General features: G+C 39.3%; 1 long non-coding RNA gene across 1 annotated transcript in view; it reads left to right on the plus strand.

Annotated features, from left to right (window-relative positions):
* The window catches only part of LOC145458912 (uncharacterized), a 482,198-nt gene extending 472,279 nt beyond the window's left edge, over window positions 1-9,919 (plus strand). Inside the window, exon 2 of the long non-coding RNA XR_013921232.1 lies at window positions 9,644-9,919. This is a non-coding gene — a long non-coding RNA (uncharacterized LOC145458912). The remainder of the gene's footprint in view (window positions 1-9,643) is intronic.
* The last annotated feature ends 1,105 nt before the right edge of the window (window positions 9,920-11,024 follow it).

Raw genomic sequence — 11,024 nt, forward strand, 5'->3', positions numbered from 1 at the left:
AAATCCGCGAATATTGGTTGGAATGAATTCAAATTTGGTGTGCGTCATTTTTTAAGGCAACCTAACGATTTAATCAAGTAACCCGCAAGATTCAGGAAAAAATGTTATTTTTGAACAGCCCTATCGTCGCATTAATCAGTACCCAAGAAGTAGCTCTTGGTTTGAAAAAGGTTGGTGATAAAATGATATAAAGAATACATCGATGTCTAAGGTAAAAAATCTGTCAGGCGTACGGGATCGTATCTTGCTTTGATATCCTTATTGTATCATAAAAACCAAATCCGCCCGATTTGGGTGTTGGCTACTGTATAACTAGTTTTTGAGATAATATCTGGCGCAAGTATAGAAACCGGTGTTTCACTCTAAAGAATACATCTGTCCGGTCAAGCGGAGTCCTCATTTAGATTGTTGGCAAAGCGATTTTGGGGAATTAATATAGCATTTGATTGTTCCAGTTGATATATTAAGTGACGTTTAAAAAGGCAACATTTACTTCAGCAGTGTGGCATAGTATGACCTGAGTCGTCGCTAGTTGTCATGTACAGTAATATATCACTTTCGGGACGTAATAAGTTCACATTCTCGTTCACACAGTACCTCCAGGGTTCACACAGAAAGGTTCACACGAACCAGAACCTCCAGGGGTTCGCACCATCCATGCCAGAGACCTGCTTTAATGGCAAACGAGCGAGACGACGTGCCGTAAAGCTCGCGTTATCAATGACGCTATGCTCGTTACGGGAGTGGTCATTCAGATCAAACGAGAAATGTTAATGGGAAGTTAATAGGGATATTCATTGGGCAAGAACAATGCATACTATTTTTTATTTGGGCAATAGCCTACTAATCAATGTTTGAAATTCGATCCGAATATTTGTGATGCCGTTCCAATCGAATAAGGCTAGTGCTTTTCAACTTGTGTTTGCATCCAGTTCTGAGAATCGGGACGACCGAACTTCACCCCTAATTTTGACAATGAGGACGATCAGCTCACAAATTCTCGTCAAGGTGTCTAACGCGTGTACGTTGTCATCAAATCAATGTTTGGTTTGTTTTAAATATACAAATACATATATACCATTGCCATGTCGTCTGCCACTATATAGTCAAATAAAAATATTGAATTTGGGCTTATAATCACAATTTTATATAGTGCGGCCCGCGAATCGATTCAAATGTTGAATGCGGCAAGCGAGCTAAAAAGTTTGGCCAATCCTGGCCTAAGTTATTGCAGACTATTTGTTGCACATCTGAACAAAACATTGTTAAGTATCTTGATCTTCTTTTTGTATGAAAATTTTCGTTTGGTTTGTACGAATGAAATTTATTTTGCAAAAAAAGTCCGAATGGTACTCAAAAAGGTTGAAAAGCACTGGAAGGTAATTAAAGAGCTTCTTGGAGGTACAGAATTTCAGTATACAATTCAATAGTAAATTCATATTGAAATGAACCCGACTATTTTCGGCTGACACTCGTCAGGGGTAATCGTCAGCACCTAGTAGAGAATTGGAAAGAACATTGTATATCTACAATCGTATCACAAATTATGACGTCACCAGCATAAAATGAGATCTAAATAAAAGAGCGTTCAATGTACTGTTTTAAGATGGTACACGAACTCCTTTTATAGACAAAGCTTGGGCTGATGTATTTTGATAAAGGTCGACTGCAAGGCACACAGCTAGAAATGTGAGCGGCCTCTCCCGATGACGCGAAATCTGTCGTCTCGATAATTTTTCGCACGACTGGGATTATCCAACAGATGTTTGCCAATGGCAGAATTTATGACCGTTGATCGCTCAGCTTGTGCGGATGAGTCAAGGGTGAGCTTTTCACCGAGCGTGATGCACGTGTTCTGATAAATCCAAGGACATGCTAGTTTATGCGTTCCAGCAAACGCTTCGAAGCTTGTCTAATCGTGACGGACAGTAACGCCGGTATAAATCAAATACAGTCTTTTACTACAATGATTTAATATAACGGCCCAAAGTTGGCAAAGGTAGACTCAACGTATGCAAAGGTATCAAATTGGAGTTTTAACAATCGTCAGCCGCCTCTACATCAAAGTACCTAGCAAAAACTGAGCTATAGCAATTGAATATATACGGAAAGAAAACGCCGATTGATAATAATGATTGAAAGGAAACGCGCGGTAATGAAATCGAAATAATCAAGTACGGAAATGCTGCCGTTGAGTCGTGAACGCCAGCTACGCACCTGCTTTATCGTTGTGTGAGAGTGCATTTCAATATGTAAGTTTTTCACTCAGGCAGTTAAAAGCAATCATAGACGTCAGATGTTCATTTTCTGCAATGATGCGATTTCGACAACGTAATGAAGATGTTGTCATAATGTGACATAATTGATAAGGATGCCGCCCAATAGAATGACAGTCATCGATATTACCAATTACTTATTTTACGATATTTAATACGATTACGATATGCTACTGTGAAGCGGCAGCTGAGTACTCAGCCGAGAATAAAAAGAAAGATGAAAAAAGGGGGGATTTGAAAATGATTCAAATTTAACGAGGTATCATCAATTTATTAGGGATAACTACATATGTAAATATCGGCGCTTCTTTGATATGCCCCCGAGATCAAACACGTGTTGCCAATGACACCAATTATTGTCTACCATGAACATGCTAAAATTTATTGATTGCTATATCAATTTTATTGATTGGTTGAATAAGCATAATTGCCAGACTACCTACATACATGTATTTCGTTCTTGATGTTGTGTGTACTTAAATTCACAAAACCAACACCGAAAATGAATGTCCTCCCTTATACTAATATTCACCGCAGGACCGTAACTGCCGCACCACAAACCCCTTAATTGTGGGGTCAATATCGGAGGGGTCCAAAAATGATATTGTAAATCACCATAAGTATACTGGACCGTGACTGTTCAACACAGAGAAGTCGATATTTATTCTAAGATAGCTGGACCTGTATTAGTTTTAAACTGTAACAATCGATTTATATGGATAGCTCTTATGAATACGCATATATCAGACCTTATACAACCTATTATATCAATGTATATCCTGCTTGAAATGCAGATTGAACACGCAAAAACGTTTCCCGCAAAATTGAATTTGTAACGTGGTTCGCGTGAATGAACGCCCGATATATAAACAATTGTATCTTCCGTTCTAGACGTCATTTAACCAATTACAGTTATCTTCTATGACTTGTTGTTGGTCATGCTATTCTATGAAAGTCCTTATATCGAAGATTAGCACGTAGATGATGTTTCAAATTGTCGTGAAAGAAAGCAATACCTTATTACGTGAAAATCATGGCTGCGTAAGATTACCCGACTCGTTGCGGTCTCAAACAAATGTACAATTGCTTCAGGCAATTGCAAATTGTACCTATGGTTAGCCATTATCCTGGCATATTCATCAATATCCCTTTCATGGAGCTTAGTTTTGTATAAGAAAGCCGACACCAGCCCTAACACTGCACAAATATGCGTGCGAGCTAGGCTATTTTAGTACCCGAGCCTGTAATAACAACATCATATAGAGCAGAGGTCTCAAACTCAAATGTGCTCGCGGGCCAGTTTTCCCGTTTTGACGACGCCGCGGGCCGCACCACTTATAGGGGCATTCTATGTCTTTCCCAGTAAGTCTTATTTGGCGGGAATGAATTGACCTATTGAAAGTGAGCCGATCCAGCAGACTGACAGTAAACACACTTCGTCAAAATGTGATTTGCTCTTGTATCAATTTAGGCCTGGCACGAAAAGAATCATCACATTTATACCTATTTGAATAGAATTGTTGTTGTATTTGATATATATATATTAATTAAAAGATATAGACATCATATGGGCAGACAAAGGTATGATGCCATCATAAAAGCTATTGGGTTATAATTTTGCAGCTACTATGAATATTTTGAATTTAACAGATTGATAATAGAGACTGATCTGATAACAAAACATTTTTAGGTTGAGCATTGTAATTCCAATCCAGGATTCGGGTGTACTTCTGATATGTAGGCTATGAATCTCATGGCCAAATATCTTCAAATACAGGAGCAGAAAAAAATATAAATAAATTAATGAAACACACTCTTAGTGATTGAAATGTCGGAACGCCGAACGGCCCATTGTTGTTACATCGTTGGGGCGTACCACTACGGTACTCGGTACCTTGAAGTGGCCTTAATAACATGGTTTAGCGACCAAAGATGTAACTAACAGATTGCCCATGGTTGCCATAACTACTTGCTTGGTTAGCGAAATACCAAGCTGCGACCTTCTGATCTATTACTATTTCCCTGATACGCGATCAGTTTGTTGCGTCCATGGTTCTAACAAATTCACGGCATTCCGAGTCACTCCGAGTCAACTCGAGTCATTTTCATTTTGCCATCGAGTTAGCCCGAGTCTGAGTAATTCTAAGAAAGGTCGCGTCCAATTCCAACTCACAAATTTCAGTCACGAATCGTCTAAGGGTCAGGTTTTGTCATCATGAATTGGAAATGTGGCGAAATACTGAATCTTTCCCTGCATGGTAGCGTTTGCAATGGATGTGATAGTGAAGTTTGACGAATAGTTTCAGGCTTTCGGAGCAATTTAAAAGGGAATATTGACTTTATAACCTGAAAATATTTATGTGACACTTATATATTGTCAAATTATTAAAAATCTAAAATGTTGTCGCGGGCCGCACAAATGCTCTGGCGGGCCGCGTGTTTGAGACCTCTGATATAGAGGCAGTTATATATCTGTTTTAGACGACACACGAAGTTACTGTTGGTTTCTATGAATACTGTTGATCATACATGGAACATTAGCCGTGTAGAATATAGTTCAAATTTATGTGAAATAAAGCAATAATAATGTATCACGTGAAATGACTTCTCGACCGTATATGGGCAATTGGGCACTGGGCAGTGTCGAATAAGGCAATATGTGTATTGTGTATACTTACGGATCCCTTATGCAGTTGCGAGTTATATATAACCAGCAACGAATGTTGATAACACTTCAATAGCATGGAGATATATACGATAGGCAAAATTGCCAAGGCAGTTACTATGTTATGCAGAACTGGACGCGCGTTGCCTTCCGCGGGAATACACGATTACGTAATCGATTACTCATCGGCGGCGGCCGTGTCGTTCGGGCTTACCATCTCTACCTTTCCAAGATCGTAGTGCTAGGCTATGAAGCACTACAGTAGCGTGTAATGTCTCGTTGGAACGTACGTATTCATGCGGAAGGCAATCAGGTGGTCATATGGAAAGAGAGGGCCTAAGTATGACGTCAGGAGATATAGAAGAACAAAATTGTATTTTATTTTCAAGAAATCGAGAGCATTTTCTCGCATAACGCTATTCTCTCTGGCGTCTGAGCCGTGAGAGTATCTCAGACCGCTAGGCAGCTACTTCAGGTTTACGCCAATACATTGGGCGTCGATTTAGGCCAGTGGTTCTCAACCGGTGTGCCGCGAGCGATTTCTTCGGAATTTTGAAATTATGCGCAAAATAATTCTAGTCTATAGCAAACGATCAATAATCTAAATCGAGCTTGATGTGAAGTTTGTACATTTGACAAATAAAAAATGATGTTATGCCCGCAATCAATAACCCCCTCGAATTCGCTTTACCGGACATATCGCGTGCCTTGAAGGCTGAATTCAGTTTCGCACAATACGTTGATTGATCGCAGAGAAGAGCAGACATGGCGGTGCCTGTATGACATTGACAATGCAGTTTTCTAAACCTCATTGTCTTCCCAATCACCAGCGAGAATTAAACTTATTTGGAATTGACGTTGGCGTTAACAAATTATAATTACAAACATGGCAATCAACATTGCGATCGTTAGGTATCGTGCCGGCACTTCCGTTAAGATATAGGCTTGTAGCACAACGTTGTGTTACTGTCGACGAATATGAGAATTGAGAAGTAAGGTATAGCTAAAATTATATCAGTAAATAAACCTCTTCGCCGCTGTGGTTATAATGTTGGTTTGTTGGAAGTATAATTGAACTGTGGGTGACTGCCAGTATATCAAAATGTATATCAAAAAGACCACTTTTACTTTCGTCTGAATACGCCCCTGGCCCGAGGAAAACGACGACTTTCCATCACGGTTTAGTAAGCTATATGAGGGACACTTTACGTACAAAAGTTTTCTTATAGAAATATGTCTATGGTGAAGTTGATTTCAAAAGAAACGAAGTACAGAAACATTTTGGATTGACTGCAGAGGTGGTCACATTAGTCAGCGTTTCTACTGGGTGCTAATAAGTATTCTGGGTAGTTTGCAGATGCCGTAAGCCAAAAAATTTCAGAACCACTGTGACGGTGTGCCGCGAACGATTTTTCTATTCCAAAGGGTGCCGCGAGGTCAAAAGGGTTGAGAACCACTGATTTAGGCCATAGGTATGACATTTTATCGTTTTTTTTGTGGATGCAGTAGGCCGGCCGATTACAAAGGGCTAACTTGAAAATTATCTTCACGCGATTTAGTTTTATCGGATATCTTGATTTTGATATGAGTGCATAAATATATAGAAAAACCAATCATATCAGCAATACGTCATCCTAATATCGCACGATACGGTTGGGATGCTTTTGTCAAAGGGTGGGAGCGGAGATGTTAGGCACGGGCATTTTTTGCAAGAGATTAAGCAAATATTACGTGTAATAAACGTTAGCTCTGATGCTTTGGCAACCCAAATTATACCCCTCTGGTCATATACTTAACGAACCGCTGGCGTTCAAGGTTTTTATAACAGCCATCGGGTACGAGCTCATACCATCTGGTTCGGGCTCGATGTACACATCCCGAATTCAAATCCACGATTGGCAATGCCGGAAGATAATTGTATTGGGTTTTGTTTTGTTGCTTTTTGTGGCTAGTAATTCTACTGACAACGTGGCAAAGATCTTTGCTAACACTGAATTTAGTACTGCACCCAGTAATTTACTTTAACATGAAAGTATTCAAAACCAAATCAGCCTTTATGATACGACGAGGAAATATTCTGAGGATTCAATTTTGTAGCTCTCAAATTCAGGCATATTTAGTTAATCATTTCGGCCGAAAGCTTCAAAGCATCGTTAATGTACAACGGGTTCCCTCTCAAAAGTGGTACAGTGCCTCTTACTTCGATTTCTACACGCTGTTCGCTGCAGGATACAATACCTTGTTTGGAACATTTTGTGGAAAATAACCCGAGCTAGCGTGACGGAAGTGTTTCAACGGCGAATTGACGATGTAAAAGTACGCGCAATTGATTTTACCTGAATTATAATAAACCTCTGCATTCATGGAAACATGTTGCAAACATCGACAGTATATATTTCGCGTGTACGTCGACGGAAGGATTCGTGATTTGACAGATTCTGTCGAATATTAATTTGCACTGAGAACTCAGGGATATGTATAGAGCTATTATTCTACTATAACCATATTCCCCTCATATGCCCAGCGTCCCCCTTATCGCCTCTGGGCGGATCAATTAAAATTGCGTAGTATTGCTGCGATTGAGTTTGACATCAACTAACCTACAGCCCCTGAAATGTTCCATGCGAATTTTACTTCCTCGACTTGCTATTTCAGATCGTTTCGTTACAAATACCAATAAGCATTTTTATCATTCATATTCAATACTTTGAAGTTCACCAAGACCAGAATTCCCGGATGCCAGGTCTCTGTGATCTGTGACAAACATTTTGGTCAATTGAGGAGTGTCATGGAGTCGCATCGTCAACGATTTCATGATGATGGTATCAGTCATAATTGTTCAATTTGTGGGAAGGAATTTGCTCAAGAGGGTCTCCTCACGGCTCATACCAATATTCATCATTGGTGCGACATATGTGGAAAAACCTTGTCTACAAAAAGCAATTTGAAGTTGCACAGGAATAGACATGCTGGTGTCCAAAAAAATCAAAAGACTTATAAATGTGGTGTTTGCGATAAAAAGTTTCCTTTGCGATTTGACTTTAAGATGCATATGAATGTTCACTTGGGAGCTGAAAATTATGACGTTTGTGGCAAGACATTCTCCTTGAAAAGTTACCTGAAGCGGCACATAGATAGACATACTGGAGTTAAAGTCAAATGCGATATATGTGGAAAGGAGTTTTCTACGGCATACCACTGGAAGACGCATATGGCTATACATTCGGGTGCTGGGAAACATAAATGCACTATTTGCGGGAGAGACTATTCTTGCAAATCCTACTAGAAGACCCATATGGTACTGCATACTGGAGTCAAACATTATAACTGTGATATTTGTGGGAAAGGTTTTTCATGGAAATACCACCTGGAGAGGCATATCAAACATGTACATGATGGTGTTAAAAACCATAAATGCCAAATTTGCGGTATACGGTTTTCTTTCAAGTGCAACTTGAAGAATCATTTGGATGTACATGCTGGTGTCAAAGCTCACAAATGCGATGTCTGTGGAAAGACATTCGCGAGAAAGCACTATGTCAAGTCTCATATGAAGAGCCATAATACGGAGAAAATCCACGGATGCGAAATTTGTGGAAAGGATTTTTCATCCAAAGAACACCTCCAGATTCACATTAAAAGTCATAGTGCAGATAAAAGTCACAAATGTGACATTTGTGGCAAGGAATTTCATCTAAAGAATAACCTGAAGACTCACGTAAATATTCATAGCGGTGTTAAAGATCATCAATGTGAGAAATTTGTGGAAAAGAATTTATTCAGAAAATTAACCTCAAGACTCACATGAATATTCATATTGGCGATAAAAATTATAGATGTGATATTTGTGGAATGGAATTCGCTGCGAAGCACAACCTCAAGAACCACGTGGCTCTTCATAGTGGCGTTAAAAATCATCAATGTGACATCTGCGCGAAACAATTCGCTACTCGTCAAGTTCTGAAAACTCATTTGAATATTCATAATGATGTGAAAAATTATAAATGTTACATTTGTGGAAAAGAATACGGTTGAAAATTTTGCCTTACAAGTCATATGAAAATTCACAGTGACGATAAAAATCATGAATGTGCGATCTGCGGTAGAAAATACCGTCATAAGTGCGCCTTGAAGACTCATATGAATATTCATTACGGTCTTAAGGAACATAAGTGTGATGTATGTGGGAAGGAGTTCTCAAAAAAGACTAACCTCCTTACTCATTGCAAAATTCATATTGGTGCAAAAGATTATAAATGTGAGGTTTGTGGAAATGAATTCACTCAAAAGTCAAATCTCAATAAGCACACACACATTCACAGTGGGGAAAAGAATCATCAATGTCAAATCTGTGGGATGAAATTTACTCAGAAGAACACCCTCGATACTCACTTAATAAGTCATAGTCGAGGAAACAGTTAGAAAAGTGGGCATTTGCAGGCGGAAATATCTGGAAAGGATAGCCTCAGAAAGCATATATTGTCCATTGTCTCTTCACAGCGGGAAGAAAAAATTCGTTCAGAAGAGCAACCTCGATAATCTCTCAACAAGTCATAATTCTGGCATAAATTCGAAATGAAGCATTTATGGGACGGAGCCTTAAAGCTCGCTTAGATATCCTTTGTGTTAGTGTGGTGTAACCATACTACCATAGAAGTCTCGGCGGAACTTGAATGACTCATCAGATTTCACGAGTCGTCAGTGCGTTTTTGTTGTAAATGACTGTCAAAAGAACATCGTAAAACACTACTCTTGTTATTGGAGTAAATTAGTAAACAATGCATGTGAACATTAGTGCTGAAAATGAGCTGGGAAGCCTAGGGCTATTTTTGAAAACATAATTCGTTTTCAAGTGCTTGAATATTGACTTCTCTATAATCATATTAACGTTGAAGTTGAAAATTTTGTTGTCGTGTTCATTTCTTTTACCGCATACATTCGCATTTCTTGAGTGTTTTAATAAATGAGCAAAATTTCATTTAGGGAGTATTAGGGCATTCCATAGTACTACACAGTGAACAGTAGATTCAGTAATACTGAGCAGTGAGAATCTGTAAAAGAACGGCACGCGTTGGTTATGGCGGCTCTGTCATTGTTTGCGTGTGGACCATTGTCACGTCAAGTCAAGACCCATTCGTTGCTATCAGAAAGTTTGCCGTCATTCCCGACAAGAACATATTCTATAGCAGGGATGGCCAAACTGCGGCTCTGGGCATTTTATTGTGGTTCTTAAATGATTGCACAGATGCAGATGCAGCTATACCGTTATTGGTGAGATATGTAATATGATTAGGCGGTCGATCTCTGAAATCCGTTTGAAATGGACGATTCATGCACGACAATGTCTACATTGCGTTCAGCGATGAACTAGAATTCAGTGTTTACCAAACTTTGTTGAGCTACAGCCCCCTAGACAACGAATAAACTCTCAGCGCCCCCCGACCCGCTTCGCCACGCCTGAATCATAAAAACGAAAGTTGTTCTGCATTTACTACAGCTAATAATGACACGGGTGAAGCTGGTGTATTATTTTCACCATCCTCGTCATATTAGGTTTGAGTTTTGATACGAACAATCTCATTCTAAATTATCCAGTCTCCACGTTCCGTACTGGCAAGTAGGTTTTTGCTGTGAGTCAGAAACTTTGTCACGTCACGTCGCTGAAAGCACGTTCTAATAAATATCAGCGGGGAAGGGCAACGACGAAAAAGGCAACCCTCCCAGTGGGGGTATTACTATTTGATTTAATTGTATATCCAGAGTTGTTGATTGGAGATATTGAACTTTCAGTTGAACTAAAAATTGTTCTACACTACAAATATAATCAGCTCCACAATTATTTCATGCTCGGAAACTTTACAGAATGGATTGATTGTCCGGTAAGGGATTTGTAATAGGGATATATCCTGGAATCAAATCACCATATCCTCGTGCAGTTTTCTGAAATGGTTGATTTATGTTTCTCCGTCAAAATATTATATTCGAGCTGGATGCAAGCTTGAGATTCGGAACAATTCACGTGTCGCAAAATTTCGGTGAAATATCACTGGCTTACCACTAAATCCTGGCAGTGCCATTTTCAC

This window comes from Botryllus schlosseri, chromosome 2 (assembly GCF_051294905.1).
Source record: "Botryllus schlosseri isolate E-star chromosome 2, Bs_hap1, whole genome shotgun sequence".
Lineage (NCBI taxonomy): Eukaryota > Metazoa > Chordata > Ascidiacea > Stolidobranchia > Styelidae > Botryllus > Botryllus schlosseri.